The sequence below is a fragment of the Pelophylax lessonae genome (genome assembly GCF_965119305.1).
Source record: "Pelophylax lessonae genome assembly, chromosome: 2".
In the NCBI taxonomy this organism is placed as follows: Eukaryota; Metazoa; Chordata; class Amphibia; order Anura; family Ranidae; genus Pelophylax; species Pelophylax lessonae.
This window is the reverse complement of record NC_138769.1, coordinates 751,762,086-751,788,009: the sequence shown is the minus strand read 5'-3', so window position 1 is coordinate 751,788,009 and position 25,924 is coordinate 751,762,086.

Below are 25,924 nucleotides of genomic sequence, written 5' to 3'. Positions count from 1 at the left end.
AGTTAGGGTTAGGGTTAGAGTTAAGGTTAGGGTTAAGGTTAGGGTTAGAGTTAGGGTTAAGGTTAGGGTTAGGGTTAGAGTTAGGGTAACTCTAAGGGTTAGAGGAAGGGTTAGGGTTAGAGTTAGGGTTAGGGTTAGAGTTAGGGTTAAGGTAACTCTAAGAATTAGAGTCTGGGTTGAGGTTAGGGTTAAGGTTAGGGTTAGAGCTAGGGTTAGGGTTTAGGTTTAGAGTTAGGGTTAGAGTTAGGGTTAGGTTTTGATTTAAGGTTAGGGTTAGAGTTAGGGTTAAGGTTAGGGTTAGAGTTAGGGTTATAGTTAGGGTAACTCAGTGTTAGAGTTAGGGATAAGGTAAATCTAAGGGTTAGGGTCTGGATTGAGGTTAGGGTTAAGGGTTAAGGTTAGGGTTAGAGCTCGGGTTAGGGTTAGGGTTAGAGTTAGGGTTAGGGATAGGGTAAGATTTAGGGTTAGGGTTAGAGTTAGGGTTAGGGTTAAGGTTAAGGTTAGGGTTAGAGTTAAGGTTAGGGTTAGAATTAGGGTTAGGGTTAGGGTTAGAGTTAGGGCTAGGGTTAGAGTTAGGGTTAGGGTTAGAGTTAGGGTTAGGGTTAGGGTTAGGGTTAGGGTTAGAGTTAGGGTTAGGGTTAAGGTTAGGGTTAGGGTTAAGGTTTGGGTTAGAGTTAGGGTTAAGGTTAGGGTTAGAGTTAGGGTAAGAGTTAGGGTAACTCTAAGGGTTAGGGTCTGGGTGGAGGTTAGGGTTAGAGCTAGGGTTAGTGTTAAGGTTAGGGTTAGGGTTAGAGTTAGAGATAGGCTAAGGGTAAGAGTTAGGGTTAGAGTTAGGGTTAGGGTTAGAGTTAAGGTTAGGGTTAAGGTTTGGGTTAGTGTTAGGGTTAAAGTTAGGGTAAGAGTTGAGGGTAAGAGTTAGGGTTAGGGTTAAGGTTATGGTTAAGGTAACTCTAAGGGTTAGGGTCTGGGTTGAGATTAGGGTTAAGGTTAGGGTTAGAGCTAGGGTTAGGGTTAAAGTTAGGGTTAGAATTAGGCTTAGGGTAAGAGTTAGGGTTAGAGTTAGTGTTAGGGTTAGGGTTAGAGGTAGGGATTAGAGTTAGGGTTAGAATCAGGGTTAGGGTTAGGGTAAGAGTTGGGGTTAGGGTTAAGGTTAGGGTTAGAGTTAGGGTAAAGGTTAGGGTTAGGGTTAGAGTTAGGGTAACTCTAAGGGTTAGAGAAAGGGTTAGGGTTAGAGTTAGGGTTAGAGTTATGGTTAAGGTTAGGGTTAGGGTTAAGGTTAGAGTTAGAGATAGGGTTAGGGTAAAAGATAGGGTTAGAGTTAGGGTTAGGCTTAGGGTTAGAGTTAGGGTTAGGTTAAAAGTTAGGGTTAGAGTTAGGGTTAGGGTTAGGGATAGTGTTAGGGTTAGGGTTAAGGTTAGGCTTAGAGTTTGGGTTAGAGTTGGGGTCAGGGTTAGAGTTGGGGTTAGGTTTGGAGTTAGGGTAAGGGTTAGGGTTAAGGTTAAGGGTAGGGTTAGAGTAAGGGTTAGAGTTAGGGTTAGAGTTAGGTTTAGGGTTAGCCTTAACCCTAAGGTTAGGGTTAGAGTTAGGGTTAGGGTAAAAGATAGGGTTTGAGTTAGGGTTAGGCTTAGGCTTAGGGTTAGGGTTAGGGTTAGAGTAAGGGTTACGGTTAGAGTTAGGGTTAGAGTTAGGGAAGGAGTAAGGGTTAGAGTTAGGGTTAGGGTTAAGGTTAGGGTTAAGGTAACTCTAAGGGTTAGGGTCTGGGTTAAGGTTAGGGTTAAGTTTAGGGTTAGAGCTAGGGTTAGGGTTAAAGTTATGGTAAGAGTTAGGCTTAGGGTAGGAGTTAGGGTCAGAGTTAGGGTTAGGGTAGGAGTTAGGGTCAGAGTTAGGGTTAGGATTAGGCTTAGGGTTAGAGGTAGGGATTAGAGTTAGGGTTAGAATTAGGGTTAGGGTTAGATTTAGGTTTAGAGTTAGGGTTAGAATTAGGGTTAGAGTTAGGGTTAGGGTTAAGGTTAGGGTTAGACTTAGGGTTAAGGTTAGGGTTAGGGTTAGAGTTAGGGTAACTCTAAGGGTTAGAGGAAGGGTTAGGGTTAGAGTTAGGGTTAGGGTTAGAGTTAGGGTTTGGGTTAGAGTAAGGGTTAAGGTAACTCTAATAGTTAGGGTCTGGGTTGAGGTTAGGGTTAAGGTTAAGGTTAGGGTTAGAGCTAGGGATAAGGTTAGGGTTAGAGTTAGGGTTAGGTTTTGGGTTATGGTTAGGGTTAGAGTTAGGGTTAGGGTTAGGGTTAGAGTTAGGGTTAGAGTAAGGGTAACTCTAAGTGTCAGAGTAAAGGATAAGTTAAATCTCAGGGTTAGGGTCTGGATTGAGTTTAGGGTTAGGGTTAAGGTTTGGGTTAGAGCTAGGGTTAGGGTTAGGGTTAGAGTTAGGGTTAGGGATAGGGTTAGATTTAGGGTTAGGTTTAGAGTTAGGGTTAGGGTTAGGGTTAAGGTTAGGGTTAGGGTTAGGGTTAGAGTTAGGGTTAGGGTTAAGGTTAGGGTTAGAGTTAGGGTTTGGGTTATGGTTAGGGTTATGGTTAAGGATTAAGGTTTGGGTTAGAGTTAGGGTTAGGGTTAAGGTTAGGGTTAGAGTTAGGGTAAGAGTTAGGGTAACTCTAAGGGTTAGAGTTAGGGTTAGAGTTAGGGTTAAGGTAACTCTAAGGGTTAGGGTTAGAGTTAGGGTTAAGGTACCTCTAAGGGTTAGGGTCAGGGTGGAGGTTAGGGTTAGAGCTAGGGTTAGGGTTAAGGTTAGGGTTAGGGTTAGAGTTAGGGTTAAGGTTAAGGTTAGGGTTAGGGTTAGGGTTAAGGTTAGGGTTAGGGTTAGGGTTAGAGTTATGGTTAAGGTTAGGGTTAGGGTTAAGGTTAGAGTTAGAGATAGGGTTAGGGTAAAAGATAGGGTTAGAGTTAGGGTTAGGCTTAGGGTTAGAGTTAGGGTTAGGTTAAAAGTTAGGGTTAGAGTTAGGGTTAGGGTTAGGGATAGTGTTAGGGTTAGGGTTAAGGTTAGGCTTAGAGTTTGGGTTAGAGTTAGGGTCAGGGTTAGAGTTGGGGTTAGGTTTGGAGTTAGGGTAAGGGTTAGGGTTAAGGTTAAGGTTAGGGTTAGAGTAAGGTTTAGAGTTAGGGTTAGAGTTAGGTTTAGGGTTAGCCTTAACCCTAAGGTTAGGGTTAGAGTTAGGGTTAGGGTAAAAGATAGGGTTTGAGTTAGGGTTAGGCTTAGGCTTAGGGTTAGGGTTAGGGTTAGAGTTAGGGTTAGAGTTAGGGAAGGAGTAAGGGTTAGAGTTAGGGTTAGGGTTAAGGTTAGGGTTAAGGTAACTCTAAGGGTTAGGGTCTGGGTTAAGTTTAGGGTTAAGTTTAGGGTTAGAGCTAGGGTTAGGGTTAAAGTTATGGTAAGAGTTAGGCTTAGGGTAGGAGTTAGGGTCAGAGTTAGGGTTAGGGTTAGGCTTAGGGTTAGAGGTAGGGATTAGAGTTAGGGTTAGAATTAGGGTTAGATTTAGGGTTAGAGTTAGGGTTAGAATTAGGGTTAGAGTTAGGGTTAGGGTTAAGGTTAGGGTTAGACTTAGGGTTAAGGTTAGGGTTAGGGTTAGGGTTAGGCTTAGAGTTAGAGGTAGGGATTAGAGTTAGGGTTAGAATTAGGGTTAGGGTTAGATTTAGGGTTAGAGTTAGGGTTAGAATTAGGGTTAGAGTTAGGGTTAGGTTTAAGGTTAGGGTTAGACTTAGGGTTAAGGTTAGGATTAGGGTAAGAGTTAGGGTAACTCTAAGGGTTAGAGGAAGGGTTAGGGTTAGAGTTAGGGTTAGGGTTAGAGTTAGGGTTAGGTTTTTGGTTAAGGTTAGGGTTAGAGCTAGGGTTAGGGTTAGAGTTAGGGTTAAGGTTAGGGTTATAGTTAGGGTAAGAGTTAGGGTAACTCTAAGGGTTAGAGTTAGGGTTAGAGTTAGGGTTAAGGTAACTCTAAGGGTTAGGGTTAGAGTTAGGGTTAAGGTATCTCTAGGGTTAGAGTCTGGGTGGAGGTTAGGGTTAGAGCTAGGGATATTGTTAAGGTTAGGGTTAGGGTTAGAGTTAGGGTTAAGGTTAGGGTTAGGGTTAGGGTTAGAGTTATGGTTAAAGTTAGGGTTAGGGTTAGAGTTAGAGTTAGGGTTAGGGTAAAAGATAGGGTTAGGATTAGGGTTATGGTTAGGGTTAGGTTAAAAGTTAGGGTTAGAGTTAGGGTTAGGGTTAGGCTTAGAGTTTGGGTTAGAGTTAGGGTCAGGGTTAGAGTTGGGGTTAGGGTTGGAGTTAGGGTTAGAGTTAGAGTTAGGGTTAAGGATAAGGTTAGGGTTAGGGTTAGAGTTAGGGTTAGGGTTAGAGTTAGGGTTAGGGTTAGCCTTAACCCTAAGGTTAGGGTTAGAGTTAGAGTTAGGGTTAGGGTAAAAGATAGGGTTAGAGTTAGGGTTAGGCTTAGGGTTAGAGTTAGGGTTAGAGTTAGGGTAAGAGTTAGGGTTAGAGTTAGGGTTAGTGTTAAGGATAGGGTTAAGGTAACTCTAAGGGTTAGGGTCTGGGTTGAGGTTAGGGTTAAGGTTAGGGTTAGAGCTAGGGTTAGGGTTAAAATTGGGTTAGAGTTAGGGTTAGGTTTAGGGTTAGGGTTAGAGTTAGGGTTAGGTTAAAAGTTAGGGTTAGAGTTAGGGTTAGGGTTAGGGATAGTGTTAGGGTTAGGGTTAAGGTTAGGCTTAGAGTTTGGGTTAGAGTTAGGGTCAGGGTTAGAGTTGGGGTTAGGTTTGGAGTTAGGGTAAGGGTTAGGGTTAAGGTTAAGGTTAGGGTTAGAGTAAGGGTTAGAGTTAGGGTTAGAGTTAGGGTTAGGGTTAGCCTTAACCCTGAGGTTAGGGTTAGAGTTAGAGTTAGGGTAAAAGATAGGGTTTGAGTTAGGGTTAGGCTTAGGCTTAGGGTTAGGGTTAGAGTTAGGGTTAGGGTTAGAGTTAGGGTTAGAGTTAGGGAAGGAGTAAGGGTTAGAGTTAGGGTTAAGGTTAGGGTTAAGGTAACTCTAAGGGTTAGGGTCTGGGTTAAGGTTAGGGTTAAGTTTAGGGTTAGAGCTAGGATTAGGGTTAAAGTTATGGTAAGAGTTAGGCTTAGGGTAGGAGTTAGGGTCAGAGTTAGGGTTAGGGTTAGGCTTAGGGTTAGAGGTAGGGATTAGAGTTAGGGTTAGAATTAGGGTTAGATTTAGGGTTAGAGTTAGGGTTAGAATTAGGGTTAGAGTTAGGGTTAGGGTTAAGGTTAGGGTTAGGGTTAGGGTTAGGCTTAGGGTTAGAGGTAGGGATTAGAGTTAGGGTTAGAATTAGGGTTAGGGTTAGATTTAGGGTTAGAGTTAGGGTTAGAATTAGGGTTAGAGTTAGGGTTAGGTTTAAGGTTAGGGTTAGACTTAGGGTTAAGGTTAGGGTTAGGGTTAGGGTTAGGGTAACTCTAAGGGTTAGAGGAAGGGTTAGGGTTAGGGTTAGAGTTAGGGTTAAGGTAACTCTAATAGTTAGGGTCTGGGTTGAGGTTAGGGTTAAGGTTAGGGTTAGAGTTAGGGTTAGGGTTAGAGTTAGGGTTAGGTTTTGGGTTAAGGTTAGGGTTAGAGCTAGGGTTAGGGTTAGAGCTAGGGATAGGGTAATATTTAGGGTTAGGGTTAGAGTTAGGGTTACGGTTAGGGTTAGAGTTAGGGTTAGAGTTAGGGTTACGGTTAGGGTTAGAGTTAGGGTTAGGGTTAGAGTTAGGGTTAAGGTTAGGGTTATAGTTAGGGTAAGAGTTAGGGTAACTCTAAGGGTTAGAGTTAGGGTTAGAGTTAGGGTTAAGGTAACTCTAAGGGTTAGGGTTAGAGTTAGGGTTAAGGTATCTCTAAGGGTTAGGGTCTGGGTGGAGGTTAGGGTTAGAGCTAGGGATATTGTTAAGGTTAGGGTTAGGGTTAGAGTTAGGGTTAAGGTTAGGGTTAGGGTTAGGGTTAGAATTATGGTTAAAGTTAGGGTTAGGGTTAGAGTTAGAGTTAGGGTTAGGGTAAAAGATAGGGTTAGAGTTAGGGTTAGGATTAGGGTTATGGTTAGGGTTAGGTTAAAAGTTAGGGTTAGAGTTAGGGTTAGGGTTAGGCTTAGAGTTTGGGTTAGAGTTAGGGTCAGGGTTAGAGTTGGGGTTAGGGTTGGAGTTAGGGTTAGAGTTAGAGTTAGGGTTAAGGTTAGGGTTAGGGTTAGAGTTAGGGTTAGAGTTAGGGTTAGGGTTAGCCTTAACCCTAAGGTTAGGGTTAGAGTTAGAGTTAGGGTTAGGGTAAAAGATAGGGTTAGAGTTAGGGTTAGGCTTAGGGTTAGAGTTAGGGTTAGAGTTAGGGTAAGAGTTAGGGTTAGAGTTAGGGTTAGTGTTAAGGTTAGGGTTAAGGTAACTCTAAGGGTTAGGGTCTGGGTTGAGGTTAGGGTTAAGGTTAGGGTTAGAGCTAGGGTTAGGGTTAAAATTGGGTTAGAGTTAGGCTTATGGTAAGAGTTAGGGTTAGAGTTAGGGTTAGAATTAGGGTTAGGGTTAGATTTAGGGTTAGAGTTAGGGTTAGAATTAGGGTTAGAGTTAGGGTTAGGGTTAGAGTTAAGGTTAGGGTAAAGGTTAGGGTTAGAGTTTAGGGTTAGAGTTAGGGTTAGGGTTAGAGTTTGGGTTAAGGTAACTCTAAGAGTTAGGGTCTAGGTTGAGGTTAGGGTTAAGGTTAGGGTTAGAGCTAGGGTTAGGGTTTAGGTTTAGAGTTAGTGTTAGGTTTAGAGTAAGGGTTAGGTTTTGGGTTAAGGTTAGGGTTAGAGTTAGGGTTAAGGTTAGGGTTAGGGTTAGAGTTAGGGTTAGAGTTATGGTAACTCTAAGTGTTAGAGTTAGGGATAAGGTAAATCTAAGGGTTAGGGTCTGGATTGAGGTTAGGGTTAAGGTTAGGGTTAGAGCTAGGGTTAGGGTTAGGGTTAGGGTTAGGGTTAGAGTTAGGGTTAGGGATAGGGTTAGATTTAGGGTTAGAGTTAGGGTTAGGTTTAGGGTTAAGGTTAATGTTAGGGATAGGGTTAGAGTTAGGGTTAGGGTTAGAGTTAGGGTTAGGGTTATAGTTAGGGTTAGGGTTAAGGTTAAGGTTAGGGTTAGGGTTAAGGGTTAAGGTTTGGGTTAGAGTTAGGGTTAGGGTTAAGGTTAGGGTTAGAGTTAGGGTAAGAGTTAGGGTAACTCTAGGGTTAGGGTTAGGGTTAAGGTACCTCTAAGGGTTAGGGTCAGGGTGGAGGTTAGGGTTAGAGCTAGGGTTAGGGTTAAGGTTAGGGTTAGGGTTAGAATTAGGGTTAAGGTTAAGGTTAGGGTTAGGGTTAGGGTTAAGGTTAGGGTTAGGGTTAGGGTTAGAGTTATGGTTAAGGTTAGGGTTAGGGTTAAGGTTAGAGTTAGAGATAGGGTTAGGGTAAAAGATAGGGTTAGAGTTAGGGTTAGGCTTAGGGTTAGAGTTAGGGTTAGGTTAAAAGTTAGGGTTAGAGTTAGGGTTAGGGTTAGGGATAGTGTTAGGGTTAGGGTTAAGGTTAGGCTTAGAGTTTGGGTTAGAGTTAGGGTCAGGGTTAGAGTTGGGGTTAGGTTTGGAGTTAGGGTAAGGGTTAGGGTTAAGGTTAAGGTTAGGGTTAGAGTAAGGGTTAGAGTTAGGGTTAGAGTTAGGTTTAGGGTTAGCCTTAACCCTAAGGTTAGGGTTAGAGTTAGGGTTAGGGTAAAAGATAGGGTTTGAGTTAGGGTTAGGCTTAGGCTTAGGCTTAGGGTTAGGGTTAGGGTTAGAGTTAGGGTTAGGGTTAGAGTTAGGGTTAGAGTTAGGGAAGGAGTAAGGGTTAGAGTTAGGGTTAGGGTTAAGATTAGGGTTAAGGTAACTCTAAGGGTTAGGGTCTGGGTTAAGGTTAGGGTTAAGTTTAGGGTTAGAGCTAGGGTTAGGGTTAAAGTTATGGTAAGAGTTAGGCTTAGGGTAGGAGTTAGGGTCAGAGTTAGGGTTAGGGTTAGGCTTAGGGTTAGAGGTAGGGATTAGAGTTAGGGTTAGAATTAGGGTTAGATTTAGGGTTAGAGTTAGGGTTAGAATTAGGGTTAGAGTTAGGGTTAGGGTTAAGGTTAGGGTTAGACTTAGGGTTAAGGTTAGGGTTAGGGTTAGGGTTAGGCTTAGAGTTAGAGGTAGGGATTAGAGTTAGGGTTAGAATTAGGGTTAGGGTTAGATTTAGGGTTAGAGTTAGGGTTAGGTTTAAGGTTAGGGTTAGACTTAGGGTTAAGGTTAGGATTAGGGTTAGAGTTAGGGTTAGGGTTGGGGTTAAGGTTAGGGTTAAGGTAACTCTAAGGGTTAGGGTCTGGGTTGAGGTTAGGGTTAAGGTTAGGGTTAGAGCTAGGGTTAGGGTTAAAGTTAGGGATAGAGTTAGGCTTAGGGTAAGAGTTAGGGTTAGAGTTAGGGTTAGGCTTAGGGTTAGAGGTAGGGATTAGAGTTAGGCTTAGAATTAGGGTTAATGTTAGATTTAGGGTTAGAGTTAGGGTTAGAATTAGGGTTAGAGTTAGGGTTAGGGTTAGAGTTAAGGTTAGGGTTAAGGTTAGGGTTAGAGTTAGGGTTAAGGTTAGGGTTAGGGTTAGAGTTAGGGTAACTCTAAGGGTTAGAGGAAGGGTTAGGGTTAGAGTTAGGGTTAGGGTTTGAGTTAGGGTTAAGGTAACTCTAAGAGTTAGAGTCTGGGTTGAGGTTAGGGTTAAGGTTAGGGTTAGAGCTAGGGTTAGGGTTTAGGTTTAGAGTTAGGGTTAGAGTTAGGGTTAGGTTTTGATTTAAGGTTAGGGTTAGAGTTAGGGTTAAGGTTAGGGTTATAGTTAGGGTTATAGTTAGGGTAACTCAGTGTTAGAGTTAGGGATAAGGTAAATCTAAGGGTTAGGGTCTGGATTGAGGTTAGGGTTAGGGTTAAGGTTAGGGTTAGAGCTCGGGTTAGGGTTAGGGTTAGAGTTAGGGTTAGGGATAGGGTAAGATTTAGGGTTAGGGTTAGAGTTAGGGTTAGGGTTAAGGTTAAGGTTAGGGTTAGAGTTAAGGTTAGGGTTAGAGTTAGGGTTAGGGTTAGGGTTAGAGTTAGAGTTAGGGCTAGGGTTAGAGTTAGGGTTAGGGTTAGAGTTAGGGTTAGGGTTAGGGTTAGAGTTAGGGTTAGGGTTAAGGTTAGGGTTAGGGTTAAGGTTTGGGTTAGAGTTAGGGTTAGGGTTAAGGTTAGGGTTAGAGTTAGGGTAAGAGTTAGGGTAACTCTAAGGGTTAGAGTTAGGGTTAGAGTTAGGGTTAAGGGTTAGGGTTAAGGTATCTCTAAGGGTTAGGGTCTGGGTGGAGGTTAGGGTTAGAGCTAGGGTTAGTGTTAAGGTTAGGGTTAGGGTTAGAGTTAGAGTAAGGCTAAGGGTAAGAGTTAGGGTTAGAGTTAGGGTTAGGGTTAGAGTTAAGGTTAGGGTTAAGGTTTGGGTTAGTGTTAGGGTTAAAGTTAGGGTAAGAGTTGAGGGTAAGAGTTAGGGTTAGGGTTAAGGTTATGGTTAAGGTAACTCTAAGGGTTAGGGTCTGGGTTGAGATTAGGGTTAAGGTTAGGGTTAGAGCTAGGGTTAGGGTTAAAGTTAGGGTTAGAGTTAGGCTTAGGGTAAGAGTTAGGGTTAGAGTTAGGGTTAGGGTTAGGGTTAGAGGTAGGGATTAGAGTTAGGGTTAGAATCAGGGTTAGGGTTAGGGTAAGAGTTGGGGTTAGGGTCAAGGTTAGGGTTAGAGTTAGGGTAAAGGTTAGGGTTAGGGTTAGAGTTAGGGTAACTCTAAGGGTTAGAGGAAGGGATAGGGTTAGAGTTAGGGTTAGGGTTAGAGTTATGGTTAAGGTTAGGGTTAGGGTTAAGGTTAGAGTTAGAGATAGGGTTAGGGTAAAAGATAGGGTTAGAGTTAGGGTTAGGCTTAGGGTTAGAGTTAGGGTTAGGTTAAAAGTTAGGGTTAGAGTTAGGGTTAGGGATAGTGTTAGGGTTAGGGTTAAGGTTAGGCTTAGAGTTTGGGTTAGAGTTAGGGTCAGGGTTAGAGTTGGGGTTAGGTTTGGAGTTAGGGTAAGGGTTAGGGTTAAGGTTAAGGGTAGGGTTAGAGTAAGGGTTAGAGTTAGGGTTAGAGTTAGGTTTAGGGTTAGCCTTAACCCTAAGGTTAGGGTTAGAGTTAGGGTTAGGGTAAAAGATAGGGTTTGAGTTAGGGTTAGGCTTAGGCTTAGGGTTAGGGTTAGGGTTAGAGTTAGGGTTAGGGTTAGAGTTAGGGTTAGAGTTAGGGAAGGAGTAAGGGTTAGAGTTAGGGTTAGGGTTAAGGTTAGGGTTAAGGTAACTCTAAGGGTTAGGGTCTGGGTTAAGGTTAGGGTTAAGTTTAGGGTTAGAGCTAGGGTTAGGGTTAAAGTTATGGTAAGAGTTAGGCTTAGGGTAGGAGTTAGGGTCAGAGTTAGGGTTAGGGTAGGAGTTAGGGTCAGAGTTAGGGTTAGGGTTAGGCTTAGGGTTAGAGGTAGGGATTAGAGTTAGGGTTAGAATTAGGGTTAGGGTTAGATTTAGGTTTAGAGTTAGGGTTAGAATTAGGGTTAGAGTTAGGGTTAGGGTTAAGGTTAGGGTTAGACTTAGGGTTAAGGTTAGGGTTAGGGTTAGAGTTAGGGTAACTCTAAGGGTTAGAGGAAGGGTTAGGGTTAGAGTTAGGGTTAGGGTTAGAGTTAGGGTTTGGGTTAGGGTTAAGGTAACTCTAATAGTTAGGGTCTGGGTTGAGGTTAGGGTTAAGGTTAAGGTTAGGGTTAGAGCTAGGGATAAGGTTAGGGTTAGAGTTAGGGTTAGGTTTTGGGTTATGGATAGGGTTAGAGTTAGGGTTAGGGTTAGGGTTAGAGTTAGGGTTAGAGTAAGGGTAACTCTAAGTGTCAGAGTAAAGGATAAGTTAAATCTCAGGGTTAGGGTCTGGATTGAGTTTAGGGTTAGGGTTAAGGTTTGGGTTAGAGCTAGGGTTAGGGTTAGGGTTAGATTTAGGGTTAGGGATAGGGTTAGATTTAGGGTTAGGGTTAGAGTTAGGGTTAGGGTTAGGGTTAGGGTTAGGGTTAGGGTTAAGGTTAGGGTTAGGGTTAGAGTTAGGGTTAAGGTTAGGGTTAGAGTTAGGGTTTGGGTTATGGTTAGGGTTATGGTTAAGGATTAAGGTTTGGGTTAGAGTTAGGGTTAGGGTTAAGGTTAGGGTTAGAGTTAGGGTAAGAGTTAGGGTAACTCTAAGGGTTAGTTAGGGTTAGAGTTATGGTTAAGGTAACTCTAAGGGTTAGGGTTAGAGTTAGGGTTAAGGTACCTCTAAGGGTTAGGGTCTGGGTGGAGGTTAGGGTTAGAGCTAGGGTTAAGGTTAAGGTTAGGGTTAGGGTTAGAGTTAGGGTTAAGGTTAAGGTTAAGGTTAGGGTTAGGGTTAGGGTTAAGGTTAGGGTTAGGGTTAGGGTTAGAGTTAGAGATAGGGTTAGGGTAAAAGATAGGGTTAGAGTTAGGGTTAGGCTTAGGGTTAGAGTTAGGGTTAGGTTAAAAGTTAGGGTTAGAGTTAGGGTTAGGGTTAGAGTTAGGGTTAAGGTAACTCTAATAGTTAGGGTCTGGGTTGAGGTTAGGGTTAAGGTTAGGGTTAGAGCTAGGGTTAGGGTTTAGGTTAGGGTTAGAGTTAGGGTTAGGGTTAGAGTTAGGGTTAGGGTAGGAGTTAGGGTCAGAGTTAGGGTTAGGGTTAGGCTTAGGGTTAGAGGTAGGGATTAGAGTTAGGGTTAGAATTAGGGTTAGGGTTAGATTTAGGTTTAGAGTTAGGGTTAGAATTAGGGTTAGAGTTAGGGTTAGGGTTAAGGTTAGGGTTAGACTTAGGGTTAAGGTTAGGGTTAGGGTTAGAGTTAGGGTAACTCTAAGGGTTAGAGGAAGGGTTAGGGTTAGAGTTAGGGTTAGGGTTAGAGTTAGGGTTTGGGTTAGGGTTAAGGTAACTCTAATAGTTAGGGTCTGGGTTGAGGTTAGGGTTAAGGTTAAGGTTAGGGTTAGAGCTAGGGATAAGGTTAGGGTTAGAGTTAGGGTTAGGTTTTGGGTTATGGATAGGGTTAGAGTTAGGGTTAGGGTTAGGGTTAGAGTTAGGGTTAGAGTAAGGGTAACTCTAAGTGTCAGAGTAAAGGATAAGTTAAATCTCAGGGTTAGGGTCTGGATTGAGTTTAGGGTTAGGGTTAAGGTTTGGGTTAGAGCTAGGGTTAGGGTTAGGGTTAGATTTAGGGTTAGGGATAGGGTTAGATTTAGGGTTAGGGTTAGAGTTAGGGTTAGGGTTAGGGTTAGGGTTAGGGTTAGGGTTAAGGTTAGGGTTAGGGTTAGAGTTAGGGTTAAGGTTAGGGTTAGAGTTAGGGTTTGGGTTATGGTTAGGGTTATGGTTAAGGATTAAGGTTTGGGTTAGAGTTAGGGTTAGGGTTAAGGTTAGGGTTAGAGTTAGGGTAAGAGTTAGGGTAACTCTAAGGGTTAGTTAGGGTTAGAGTTATGGTTAAGGTAACTCTAAGGGTTAGGGTTAGAGTTAGGGTTAAGGTACCTCTAAGGGTTAGGGTCTGGGTGGAGGTTAGGGTTAGAGCTAGGGTTAAGGTTAAGGTTAGGGTTAGGGTTAGAGTTAGGGTTAAGGTTAAGGTTAAGGTTAGGGTTAGGGTTAGGGTTAAGGTTAGGGTTAGGGTTAGGGTTAGAGTTAGAGATAGGGTTAGGGTAAAAGATAGGGTTAGAGTTAGGGTTAGGCTTAGGGTTAGAGTTAGGGTTAGGTTAAAAGTTAGGGTTAGAGTTAGGGTTAGGGTTAGAGTTAGGGTTAAGGTAACTCTAATAGTTAGGGTCTGGGTTGAGGTTAGGGTTAAGGTTAGGGTTAGAGCTAGGGTTAGGGTTTAGGTTAGGGTTAGAGTTAGGGTTAGGGTTAGAGTTAGGGTTAGGGTTAAGGTTAGGGTTAGGGTTAGAGTTAGGGTTAAGGTTAGGGTTATGGTTAGGGTTAGAGTTATGGTTAAAGTTAGGGTTAGGGTTAGAGTTAGGGTTAGGGTAAAAGATAGGGTTAGAGTTAGGGTTAGGCTTAGGGTTAGGGTTAGAGTTAGGGTTAGGGTTAGGGATAGTGTTAGGGTTAGGGTTAAGGTTAGGCTTAGAGTTTGGGTTAGAGTTAGGGTCAGGGTTAGAGTTGGGGTTAGGGTTGGAATTAGGGTTAGGGGTAAGGTTAGGGTTAGAGTAAGGGTTAGATTTAGGGTTAGGGTTAGAGTAAGGTTTAGAGTTAGGGTTAGGGTTAGCCTTAACCCTAAGGTTAGGGTTAGGGTTAGAGTTAGAGTTAGGGTTAGGGTAAAAGATAGGGTTAGAGTTAGGGTAAGAGTTAGGGTTAGAGTTAGGGTTAGGGTTAAGGTTAGGGTTAAGGTAACTCTAAGGGTTAGGGTCTGGGTTGAGGTTAGGGTTAAGGTTAGAGCTAGGGTTAGGGTTAAAGTTAGGGTTAGAGTTAGGCTAAGGGTAAGAGTTAGGGTTAGGGTTAGGGTAAAAGATAGGGTTAGAGTTAGGGTTAGGCTTAGGGTTAGGGTTAGAGTTAGGGTAAGAGTTAGGGTTAGAGTTAGGGTTAGGGTTGGGGTTAAGGTTAGGGTTAAGGTAACTCTAAGGGTTAGGGTCTGGGTTGAGGTTAGGGTTAAGGTTAGGGTTAGAGCTAGGGTTAGGGTTAAAGTTAGGGATAGAGTTAGGCTTAGGGTAACAGTTAGGGTTAGAGTTAGGGTTAGGCTTAGGGTTAGAGGTAGGGATTAGAGTTAGGCTTAGAATTAGGGTTAATGTTAGATTTAGGGTTAGAGTTAGGGTTAGAATTAGGGTTAGAGTTAGGGTTAGGGTTAGAGTTAAGGTTAGGGTTAAGGTTAGGGTTAGAGTTAGGGTTAAGGTTAGGGTTAGGGTTAGAGTTAGGGTAACTCTAAGGGTTAGAGGAAGGGTTAGGGTTAGAGTTAGGGTTAGGGTTAGAGTTAGGGTTAAGGTAACTCTAAGAGTTAGAGTCTGGGTTGAGGTTAGGGTTAAGGTTAGGGTTAGAGCTAGGGTTAGGGTTTAGGTTTAGAGTTAGGGTTAGAGTTAGGGTTAGGTTTTGATTTAAGGTTAGGGTTAGAGTTAGGGTTAAGGTTAGGGTTAGAGTTAGGGTTATAGTTAGGGTAACTCAGTGTTAGAGTTAGGGATAAGGTAAATCTAAGGGTTAGGGTCTGGATTGAGGTTAGGGTTAGGGTTAAGGTTAGGGTTAGAGCTCGGGTTAGGGTTAGGGTTAGAGTTAGGGTTAGGGATAGGGTAAGATTTAGGGTTAGGGTTAAAGTTAGGGTTAGGGTTAAGGTTAAGGTTAGGGTTAGAGTTAAGGTTAGGGTTAGAGTTAGGGTTAGGGTTAGGGTTAGAGTTAGGGCTAGGGTTAGAGTTAGGGTTAGGGTTAGAGTTAGGGTTAGGGTTAGGGTTAGAGTTAGGGTTAGGGTTAAGGTTAGGGTTAGGGTTAAGGTTTGGGTTAGAGTTAGGGTTAGGGTTAAGGTTAGGGTTAGAGTTAGGGTAAGAGTTAGGGTAACTCTAAGGGTTAGAGTTAGGGTTAGAGTTAGGGTTAAGGGTTAGGGTTAAGGTATCTCTAAGGGTTAGGGTCTGGGTGGAGGTTAGGGTTAGAGCTAGGGTTAGTGTTAAGGTTAGGGTTAGGGTTAGAGTTAGAGTTAGGCTAAGGGTAAGAGTTAGGGTTAGAGTTAGGGTTAGGGTTAGAGTTAAGGTTAGGGTTAAGGTTTGGGTTAGTGTTAGGGTTAAAGTTAGGGTAAGAGTTGAGGGTAAGAGTTAGGGTTAGGGTTAAGGTTATGGTTAAGGTAACTCTAAGGGTTAGGGTCTGGGTTGAGATTAGGGTTAAGGTTAGGGTTAGAGCTAGGGTTAGGGTTAAAGTTAGGGTTAGAGTTAGGCTTAGGGTAAGAGTTAGGGTTAGAGTTAGGGTTAGGGTTAGGGTTAGAGGTAGGGATTAGAGTTAGGGTTAGAATCAGGGTTAGGGTTAGGGTAAGAGTTGGGGTTAGGGTTAAGGTTAGGGTTAGAGTTAGGGTAAAGGTTAGGGTTAGGGTTAGGGTTAGAGTTATGGTTAAGGTTAGGGTTAGGGTTAAGGTTAGAGTTAGAGATAGGGTTAGGGTAAAAGATAGGGTTAGAGTTAGGGTTAAGCTTAGGGTTAGAGTTAGGGTTAGGTTAAAAGTTAGGGTTAGAGTTAGGGTAAGGGTTAGGGATAGTGTTAGGGTTAGGGTTAAGGTTAGGCTTAGAGTTTGGGTTAGAGTTAGGGTCAGGGTTAGAGTTGGGGTTAGGTTTGGAGTTAGGGTAAGGGTTAGGGTTAAGGTTAAGGGTAGGGTTAGAGTAAGGGTTAGAGTTAGGGTTAGAGTTAGGTTTAGGGTTAGCCTTAACCCTAAGGTTAGGGTTAGAGTTAGGGTTAGGGTAAAAGATAGGGTTTGAGTTAGGGTTAGGCTTAGGCTTAGGGTTAGGGTTAGAGTTAGGGTTAGGGTTAGAGTTAGGGTTAGAGTTAGGGAAGGAGTAAGGGTTAGAGTTAGGGTTAGGGTTAAGGTTAGGGTTAAGGTAACTCTAAGGGTTAGGGTCTGGGTTAAGGTTAGGGTTAAGTTTAGGGTTAGAGCTAGGGTTAGGGTTAAAGTTATGGTAAGAGTTAGGCTTAGGGTAGGAGTTAGGGTCAGAGTTAGGGTTAGGGTAGGAGTTAGGGTCAGAGTTAGGGTTAGGGTTAGGCTTAGGGTTAGAGGTAGGGATTAGAGTTAGGGTTAGAATTAGGGTTAGGGTTAGATTTAGGTTTAGAGTTAGGGTTAGGGTTAAGGTTAGGGTTAGACTTAGGGTTAAGGTTAGGGTTAGGGTTAGAGTTAGGGTAACTCTAAGGGTTAGAGGAAGGGTTAGGGTTAGAGTTAGGGTTAGGGTTAGAGTTAGGGTTTGGGTTAGAGTTAGGGTTAAGGTAACTCTAATAGTTAGGGTCTGGGTTGAGGTTAGGGTTAAGGTTAAGGTTAGGGTTAGAGCTAGGGATAAGGTTAGGGTTAGAGTTAGGGTTAGGTTTTGGGTTATGGTTAGGGTTAGAGTTAGGGTTAGGGTTAGGGTTAGAGTTAGGGTTAGAGTAAGGGTAACTCTAAGTGTCAGAGTAAAGGATAAGTTAAATCTCAGGGTTAGTGTCTGGATTGAGTTTAGGGTTAGGGTTAAGGTTTGGGTTAGAGCTAGGGTTAGGGTTAGGGTTAGGGTTAGAGTTAGGGTTAGGGATAGGGTTAGATTTAGGGTTAGGGTTAGAGTTAGGGTTAGGGTTAGGGTTAAGGTTAGGGTTAGGGTTAGGGTTAGGGTTAAGGTTAGGGTTAGAGTTAGGGTTTGGGTTATGGTTAGGGTTATGGTTAAGGATTAAGGTTTGGGTTAGAGTTAGGGTTAGGGTTAAGGTTAGGGTTAGGTTAGGGTAAGAGTTAGGGTAACTCTAAGGGTTAGAGTTAGGGTTAGAGTTAGGGTTAAGGTAACTCTAAGGGTTAGGGTTAGAGTTAGGGTTAAGGTACCTCTAAGGGTTAGGGTCAGGGTGGAGGTTAGGGTTAGAGCTAGGGTTAGGGTTAAGGTTAGGGTTAGGGTTAGAGTTAGGGTTAAGGTTAAGGTTAGGGTTAGGGTTAGGGTTAGGGTTAAGGTTAGGGTTAGGGTTAGGGTTAGAGTTATGGTTAAGGTTAGGGTTAGGGTTAAGGTTAGAGTTAGAGATAGGGTTAGGGTAAAAGATAGGGTTAGAGTTAGGGTTAGGCTTAGGGTTAGAGTTAGGGTTAGGTTAAAAGTTAGGGTTAGAGTTAGGGTTAGGGTTAGGGATAGTGTTAGGGTTAGGGTTAAGGTTAGGCTTAGAGTTTGGGTTAGAGTTAGGGTCAGGGTTAGAGTTGGGGTTAGGTTTGGAGTTAGGGTAAGGGTTAGGGTTAAGGTTAGGGTTAGAGTAAGGGTTAGAGTTAGGGTTAGAGTTAGGTTTAGGGTTAGCCTTAACCCTAAGGTTAGGGTTAGAGTTAGGGTTAGGGTAAAAGATAGGGTTTGAGTTAGGGTTAGGCTTAGGCTTAGGGTTAGGGTTAGGGTTAGAGTTAGGGTTAGAGTTAGGGAAGGAGTAAGGGTTAGAGTTAGGGTTAGGGTTAAGGTTAGGGTTAAGGTAACTCTAAGGGTTAGGGTCTGGGTTAAGGTTAGGGTTAAGTTTAGGGTTAGAGCTAGGGTTAGGGTTAAAGTTATGGTAAGAGTTAGGCTTAGGGTAGGAGTTAGGGTCAGAGTTAGGGTTAGGGTTAGGCTTAGGGTTAGAGGTAGGGATTAGAGTTAGGGTTAGAATTAGGGTTAGATTTAGGGTTAGAGTTAGGGTTAGAATTAGGGTTAGAGTTAGGGTTAGGGTTAAGGTTAGGGTTAGACTTAGGGTTAAGGTTAGGGTTAGGGTTAGGGTTAGGCTTAGAGTTAGAGGTAGGGATTAGAGTTAGGGTTAGAATTAGGGTTAGGGTTAGATTTAGGGTTAGAGTTAGGGTTAGAATTAGGGTTAGAGTTAGGGTTAGGTTTAAGGTTAGGGTTAGACTTAGGGTTAAGGTTAGGATTAGGGTTAGAGTTAGGGTAACTCTAAGGGTTAGAGGAAGGGTTAAGGTTAGAGTTAGGGTTAGGGTTAGAGTTAGGGCTAGGTTTTTGGTTAAGGTTAGGGTTAGAGCTAGGGTTAGGGTTAGAGTTAGGGTTAAGGTTAGGGTTATAGTTAGGGTAAGAGTTAGGGTAACTCTAAGGGTTAGAGTTAGGGTTAGAGTTAGGGTTAAGGTAACTCTAAGGGTTAGGGTTAGAGTTAGGGTTAAGGGATCTCTAAGGGTTAGGGTCTGGGTGGAGGTTAGGGTTAGAGCTAGGGATATTGTTAAGGTTAGGGTTAGGGTTAGAGTTAGGGTTAAGGTTAGGGTTAGGGTTAGGGTTAGAGTTATGGTTAAAGTTAGGGTTAGGGTTAGAGTTAGAGTTAGGGTTAGGGTAAAAGATAGGGTTAGAGTTAGGGTTAGGATTAGGGTTATGGTTAGGGTTAGGTTAAAAGTTAGGGTTAGAGTTAGGGTTAGGGTTAGGCTTAGAGTTTGGGTTAGAGTTAGGGTCAGGGTTAGAGTTGGGGTTAGGGTTGGAGTTAGGGTTAGAGTTAGAGTTAGGGTTAAGGATAAGGTTAGGGTTAGGGTTAGAGTTAGGGTTAGGGTTAGAGTTAGGGTTAGGGTTAGCCTTAACCCTAAGGTTAGGGTTAGAGTTAGAGTTAGGGTTAGGGTAAAAGATAGGGTTAGAGTTAGGGTTAGGCTTAGGGTTAGAGTTAGGGTTAGAGTTAGGGTAAGAGTTAGGGTTAGAGTTAGGGTTAGTGTTAAGGATAGGGTTAAGGTAACTCTAAGGGTTAGGGTCTGGGTTGAGGTTAGGGTTAAGGTTAGGGTTAGAGCTAGGGTTAGGGTTAAAATTGGGTTAGAGTTAGGGTTAGGTTTAGGGTTAGGGTTAGAGTTAGGGTTAGGTTAAAAGTTAGGGTTAGAGTTAGGGTTAGGGTTAGGGATAGTGTTAGGGTTAGGGTTAAGGTTAGGCTTAGAGTTTGGGTTAGAGTTAGGGTCAGGGTTAGAGTTGGGGTTAGGTTTGGAGTTAGGGTAAGGGTTAGGGTTAAGGTTAAGGTTAGGGTTAGAGTAAGGGTTAGAGTTAGGGTTAGAGTTAGGGTTAGGGTTAGCCTTAACCCTGAGGTTAGGGTTAGAGTTAGAGTTAGGCTAAAAGATAGGGTTTGAGTCAGGGTTAGGCTTAGGCTTAGGGTTAGGGTTAGGGTTAGAGTTAGGGTTAGGGTTAGAGTTAGGGTTAGAGTTAGGGTTAGTGTTAAGGTTAGGGTTAAGGTAACTCTAAGGGTTAGGGTCTGGGTTAAGGTTAGGGTTAAGTTTAGGGTTAGAGCTAGGGTTAGGATTAAAGTTATGGTAAGAGTTAGGCTTAGGGTAGGAGTTAGGGTCAGAGTTAGGGTTAGGGTTAGGCTTAGGGTTAGAGGTAGGGATTAGAGTTAGGGTTAGAATTAGGGTTAGATTTAGGGTTAGAGTTATTGTTAGAATTAGGGTTAGAGTTAGGGTTAGGGTTAAGGTTAGGGTTAGACTTAGGGTTAAGGTTAGGGTTAGGGTTAGGGTTAGGCTTAGGGTTAGAGGTAGGGATTAGAGTTAGGGTTAGAATTAGGGTTAGGGTTAGATTTAGGGTTAGAGTTAGGGTTAGAATTAGGGTTAGAGTTAGGGTTAGGTTTAAGGTTAGGGTTAGACTTAGGGTTAAGGTTAGGGTTAGGGTTAGAGTTAGGGTAACTCTAAGGGTTAGAGGAAGGGTTAGGGTTAGGGTTAGAGTTAGGGTTAAGGTAACTCTAATAGTTAGGGTCTGGGTTGAGGTTAGGGTTAAGGTTAGGGTTAGAGTTAGGGTTAGGGTTAGAGTTAGGGTTAGGTTTTGGGTTAAGGTTAGGGTTAGAGCTAGGGTTAGGGTTAGAGTTAGGGATAGGGTAATATTTAGGGTTAGGGTTAGAGTTAGGGTTACGGTTAGGGTTAGAGTTAGGGTTAGGGTTAGAGTTAGGGTTAAGGTTAGGGTTATAGTTAGGGTAAGAGTTAGGGTAACTCTAAGGGGTAGAGTTAGGGTTAGAGTTAGGGTTAAGGTAACTCTAAGGGTTAGGGTTAGAGTTAGGGTTAAGGTATCTCTAAGGGTTAGGGTCTGGGTGGAGGTTAGGGTTAGAGCTAGGGATATTGTTAAGGTTAGGGTTAGGGTTAGAGTTAGGGTTAGGGTTAGGGTTAGGGTTAGAATTATGGTTAAAGTTAGGGTTAGGGTTAGAGTTAGAGTTAGGGTTAGGGTAAAAGATAGGGTTAGAGTTAGGGTTAGGATTAGGGTTATGGTTAGGGTTAGGTTAAAAGTTAGGGTTAGAGTTAGGGTTAGGGTTAGGCTTAGAGTTTGGGTTAGAGTTAGGGTCAGGGTTAGAGTTGGGGTTAGGGTTGGAGTTAGGGTTAGAGTTAGAGTTAGGGTTAAGGTTAAGGTTAGGGTTAGGGTTAGAGTTAGGGTTAGGGTTAGAGTTAGGGTTAGGGTTAGCCTTAACCCTAAGGTTAGGGTTAGAGTTAGAGTTAGGGTAAAAGATAGGGTTAGAGTTAGGGTTAGGCTTAGGGTTAGAGTTAGGGTTAGAGTTAGGGTAAGAGTTTGGGTTAGAGTTAGGGTTAGTGTTAAGGTTAGGGTTAAGGTAACTCTAAGGGTTAGGGTCTGGGTTGAGGTTAGGGTTAAGGTTAGGGTTAGAGCTAGGGTTAGGGTTAAAATTGGGTTAGAGTTAGGCTTATGGTAAGAGTTAGGGTTAGAGTTAGGGTTAGAATTAGGGTTAGGGTTAGATTTAGGGTTAGAGTTAGGGTTAGAATTAGGGTTAGAGTTAGGGTTAGGGTTAGAGTTAAGGTTAGGGTAAAGGTTAGGGTTAGAGTTTAGGGTTAGAGTTAGGGTTAGGGTTAGAGTTTGGGTTAAGGTAACTCTAAGAGTTAGGGTCTAGGTTGAGGTTAGGGTTAAGGTTAGGGTTAGAGCTAGGGTTAGGGTTTAGGTTTAGAGTTAGGGTTAGGTTTAGAGTTAGGGTTAGGTTTTGGGTTAAGGTTAGGGTTAGAGTTAGGGTTAAGGTTAGGGTTAGGGTTAGAGTTAGGGTTAGAGTTATGGTAACTCTAAGTGTTAGAGTTAGGGATAAGGTAAATCTAAGGGTTAGGGTCTGGATTGAGGTTAGGGTTAGGGTTAAGGTTAGGGTTAGAGCTAGGGTTAGGGTTAGGGTTAGGGTTAGGGTTAGAGTTAGGGTTAGGGATAGGGTTAGATTTAGGGTTAGGGTTAGAGTTAGGGTTAGGTTTAGGGTTAAGGTTAATGTTAGGGTTAGGGTTAGAGTTAGGGTTAGGGTTATAGTTAGGGTTAGGGTTAAGGTTAGGGTTAGGGTTAAGGGTTAAGGTTTGGGTTAGAGTTAGGGTTAGGGTTAAGGTTAGGGTTAGAGTTAGGGTAAGAGTTAGGGTAACTCTAGGGTTAGGGTTAGGGTTAAGGTTAGGGTTAGGGTTAGGGTTAGGGTTAGAGGTAGGGATTAGAGTTAGGGTTAGAATCAGGGTTAGGGTTAGGGTAAGAGTTGGGGTTAGGGTTAAGGTTAGGGTTAGAGTTAGGGTAAAGGTTAGGGTTAGGGTTAGGGTTAGAGTTATGGTTAAGGTTAGGGTTAGGGTTAAGGTTAGAGTTAGAGATAGGGTTAGGGTAAAAGATAGGGTTAGAGTTAGGGTTAAGCTTAGGGTTAGAGTTAGGGTTAGGTTAAAAGTTAGGGTTAGAGTTAGGGTAAGGGTTAGGGATAGTGTTAGGGTTAGGGTTAAGGTTAGGCTTAGAGTTTGGGTTAGAGTTAGGGTCAGGGTTAGAGTTGGGGTTAGGTTTGGAGTTAGGGTAAGGGTTAGGGTTAAGGTTAAGGGTAGGGTTAGAGTAAGGGTTAGAGTTAGGGTTAGAGTTAGGTTTAGGGTTAGCCTTAACCCTAAGGTTAGGGTTAGAGTTAGGGTTAGGGTAAAAGATAGGGTTTGAGTTAGGGTTAGGCTTAGGCTTAGGGTTAGGGTTAGAGTTAGGGTTAGGGTTAGAGTTAGGGTTAGAGTTAGGGAAGGAGTAAGGGTTAGAGTTAGGGTTAGGGTTAAGGTTAGGGTTAAGGTAACTCTAAGGGTTAGGGTCTGGGTTAAGGTTAGGGTTAAGTTTAGGGTTAGAGCTAGGGTTAGGGTTAAAGTTATGGTAAGAGTTAGGCTTAGGGTAGGAGTTAGGGTCAGAGTTAGGGTTAGGGTAGGAGTTAGGGTCAGAGTTAGGGTTAGGGTTAGGCTTAGGGTTAGAGGTAGGGATTAGAGTTAGGGTTAGAATTAGGGTTAGGGTTAGATTTAGGTTTAGAGTTAGGGTTAGGGTTAAGGTTAGGGTTAGACTTAGGGTTAAGGTTAGGGTTAGAGTTAGGGTAACTCTAAGGGTTAGAGGAAGGGTTAGGGTTAGAGTTAGGGTTAGGGTTAGAGTTAGGGTTTGGGTTAGAGTTAGGGTTAAGGTAACTCTAATAGTTAGGGTCTGGGTTGAGGTTAGGGTTAAGGTTAAGGTTAGGGTTAGAGCTAGGGATAAGGTTAGGGTTAGAGTTAGGGTTAGGTTTTGGGTTATGGTTAGGGTTAGAGTTAGGGTTAGGGTTAGGGTTAGAGTTAGGGTTAGAGTAAGGGTAACTCTAAGTGTCAGAGTAAAGGATAAGTTAAATCTCAGGGTTAGTGTCTGGATTGAGTTTAGGGTTAGGGTTAAGGTTTGGGTTAGAGCTAGGGTTAGGGTTAGGGTTAGGGTTAGAGTTAGGGTTAGGGATAGGGTTAGATTTAGGGTTAGGGTTAGAGTTAGGGTTAGGGTTAGGGTTAAGGTTAGGGTTAGGGTTAGGGTTAGGGTTAAGGTTAGGGTTAGAGTTAGGGTTTGGGTTATGGTTAGGGTTATGGTTAAGGATTAAGGTTTGGGTTAGAGTTAGGGTTAGGGTTAAGGTTAGGGTTAGGTTAGGGTAAGAGTTAGGGTAACTCTAAGGGTTAGAGTTAGGGTTAGAGTTAGGGTTAAGGTAACTCTAAGGGTTAGGGTTAGAGTTAGGGTTAAGGTACCTCTAAGGGTTAGGGTCAGGGTGGAGGTTAGGGTTAGAGCTAGGGTTAGGGTTAAGGTTAGGGTTAGGGTTAGAGTTAGGGTTAAGGTTAAGGTTAGGGTTAGGGTTAGGGTTAGGGTTAAGGTTAGGGTTAGGGTTAGGGTTAGAGTTATGGTTAAGGTTAGGGTTAGGGTTAAGGTTAGAGTTAGAGATAGGGTTAGGGTAAAAGATAGGGTTAGAGTTAGGGTTAGGCTTAGGGTTAGAGTTAGGGTTAGGTTAAAAGTTAGGGTTAGAGTTAGGGTTAGGGTTAGGGATAGTGTTAGGGTTAGGGTTAAGGTTAGGCTTAGAGTTTGGGTTAGAGTTAGGGTCAGGGTTAGAGTTGGGGTTAGGTTTGGAGTTAGGGTAAGGGTTAGGGTTAAGGTTAGGGTTAGAGTAAGGGTTAGAGTTAGGGTTAGAGTTAGGTTTAGGGTTAGCCTTAACCCTAAGGTTAGGGTTAGAGTTAGGGTTAGGGTAAAAGATAGGGTTTGAGTTAGGGTTAGGCTTAGGCTTAGGGTTAGGGTTAGGGTTAGAGTTAGGGTTAGAGTTAGGGAAGGAGTAAGGGTTAGAGTTAGGGTTAGGGTTAAGGTTAGGGTTAAGGTAACTCTAAGGGTTAGGGTCTGGGTTAAGGTTAGGGTTAAGTTTAGGGTTAGAGCTAGGGTTAGGGTTAAAGTTATGGTAAGAGTTAGGCTTAGGGTAGGAGTTAGGGTCAGAGTTAGGGTTAGGGTTAGGCTTAGGGTTAGAGGTAGGGATTAGAGTTAGGGTTAGAATTAGGGTTAGATTTAGGGTTAGAGTTAGGGTTAGAATTAGGGTTAGAGTTAGGGTTAGGGTTAAGGTTAGGGTTAGACTTAGGGTTAAGGTTAGGGTTAGGGTTAGGGTTAGGCTTAGAGTTAGAGGTAGGGATTAGAGTTAGGGTTAGAATTAGGGTTAGGGTTAGATTTAGGGTTAGAGTTAGGGTTAGAATTAGGGTTAGAGTTAGGGTTAGGTTTAAGGTTAGGGTTAGACTTAGGGTTAAGGTTAGGATTAGGGTTAGAGTTAGGGTAACTCTAAGGGTTAGAGGAAGGGTTAAGGTTAGAGTTAGGGTTAGGGTTAGAGTTAGGGCTAGGTTTTTGGTTAAGGTTAGGGTTAGAGCTAGGGTTAGGGTTAGAGTTAGGGTTAAGGTTAGGGTTATAGTTAGGGTAAGAGTTAGGGTAACTCTAAGGGTTAGAGTTAGGGTTAGAGTTAGGGTTAAGGTAACTCTAAGGGTTAGGGTTAGAGTTAGGGTTAAGGGATCTCTAAGGGTTAGGGTCTGGGTGGAGGTTAGGGTTAGAGCTAGGGATATTGTTAAGGTTAGGGTTAGGGTTAGAGTTAGGGTTAAGGTTAGGGTTAGGGTTAGGGTTAGAGTTATGGTTAAAGTTAGGGTTAGGGTTAGAGTTAGAGTTAGGGTTAGGGTAAAAGATAGGGTTAGAGTTAGGGTTAGGATTAGGGTTATGGTTAGGGTTAGGTTAAAAGTTAGGGTTAGAGTTAGGGTTAGGGTTAGGCTTAGAGTTTGGGTTAGAGTTAGGGTCAGGGTTAGAGTTGGGGTTAGGGTTGGAGTTAGGGTTAGAGTTAGAGTTAGGGTTAAGGATAAGGTTAGGGTTAGGGTTAGAGTTAGGGTTAGGGTTAGAGTTAGGGTTAGGGTTAGCCTTAACCCTAAGGTTAGGGTTAGAGTTAGAGTTAGGGTTAGGGTAAAAGATAGGGTTAGAGTTAGGGTTAGGCTTAGGGTTAGAGTTAGGGTTAGAGTTAGGGTAAGAGTTAGGGTTAGAGTTAGGGTTAGTGTTAAGGATAGGGTTAAGGTAACTCTAAGGGTTAGGGTCTGGGTTGAGGTTAGGGTTAAGGTTAGGGTTAGAGCTAGGGTTAGGGTTAAAATTGGGTTAGAGTTAGGGTTAGGTTTAGGGTTAGGGTTAGAGTTAGGGTTAGGTTAAAAGTTAGGGTTAGAGTTAGGGTTAGGGTTAGGGATAGTGTTAGGGTTAGGGTTAAGGTTAGGCTTAGAGTTTGGGTTAGAGTTAGGGTCAGGGTTAGAGTTGGGGTTAGGTTTGGAGTTAGGGTAAGGGTTAGGGTTAAGGTTAAGGTTAGGGTTAGAGTAAGGGTTAGAGTTAGGGTTAGAGTTAGGGTTAGGGTTAGCCTTAACCCTGAGGTTAGGGTTAGAGTTAGAGTTAGGCTAAAAGATAGGGTTTGAGTCAGGGTTAGGCTTAGGCTTAGGGTTAGGGTTAGAGTTAGGGTTAGGGTTAGAGTTAGGGTTAGAGTTAGGGTTAGTGTTAAGGTTAGGGTTAAGGTAACTCTAAGGGTTAGGGTCTGGGTTAAGGTTAGGGTTAAGTTTAGGGTTAGAGCTAGGGTTAGGGTTAAAGTTATGGTAAGAGTTAGGCTTAGGGTAGGAGTTAGGGTCAGAGTTAGGGTTAGGGTTAGGCTTAGGGTTAGAGGTAGGGATTAGAGTTAGGGTTAGAATTAGGGTTAGATTTAGGGTTAGAGTTATTGTTAGAATTAGGGTTAGAGTTAGGGTTAGGGTTAAGGTTAGGGTTAGACTTAGGGTTAAGGTTAGGGTTAGGGTTAGGGTTAGGCTTAGGGTTAGAGGTAGGGATTAGAGTTAGGGTTAGAATTAGGGTTAGGGTTAGATTTAGGGTTAGAGTTAGGGTTAGAATTAGGGTTAGAGTTAGGGTTAGGTTTAAGGTTAGGGTTAGACTTAGGGTTAAGGTTAGGGTTAGGGTTAGAGTTAGGGTAACTCTAAGGGTTAGAGGAAGGGTTAGGGTTAGGGTTAGAGTTAGGGTTAAGGTAACTCTAATAGTTAGGGTCTGGGTTGAGGTTAGGGTTAAGGTTAGGGTTAGAGTTAGGGTTAGGGTTAGAGTTAGGGTTAGGTTTTGGGTTAAGGTTAGGGTTAGAGCTAGGGTTAGGGTTAGAGTTAGGGATAGGGTAATATTTAGGGTTAGGGTTAGAGTTAGGGTTACGGTTAGGGTTAGAGTTAGGGTTAGGGTTAGAGTTAGGGTTAAGGTTAGGGTTATAGTTAGGGTAAGAGTTAGGGTAACTCTAAGGGGTAGAGTTAGGGTTAGAGTTAGGGTTAAGGTAACTCTAAGGGTTAGGGTTAGAGTTAGGGTTAAGGTATCTCTAAGGGTTAGGGTCTGGGTGGAGGTTAGGGTTAGAGCTAGGGATATTGTTAAGGTTAGGGTTAGGGTTAGAGTTAGGGTTAGGGTTAGGGTTAGGGTTAGAATTATGGTTAAAGTTAGGGTTAGGGTTAGAGTTAGAGTTAGGGTTAGGGTAAAAGATAGGGTTAGAGTTAGGGTTAGGATTAGGGTTATGGTTAGGGTTAGGTTAAAAGTTAGGGTTAGAGTTAGGGT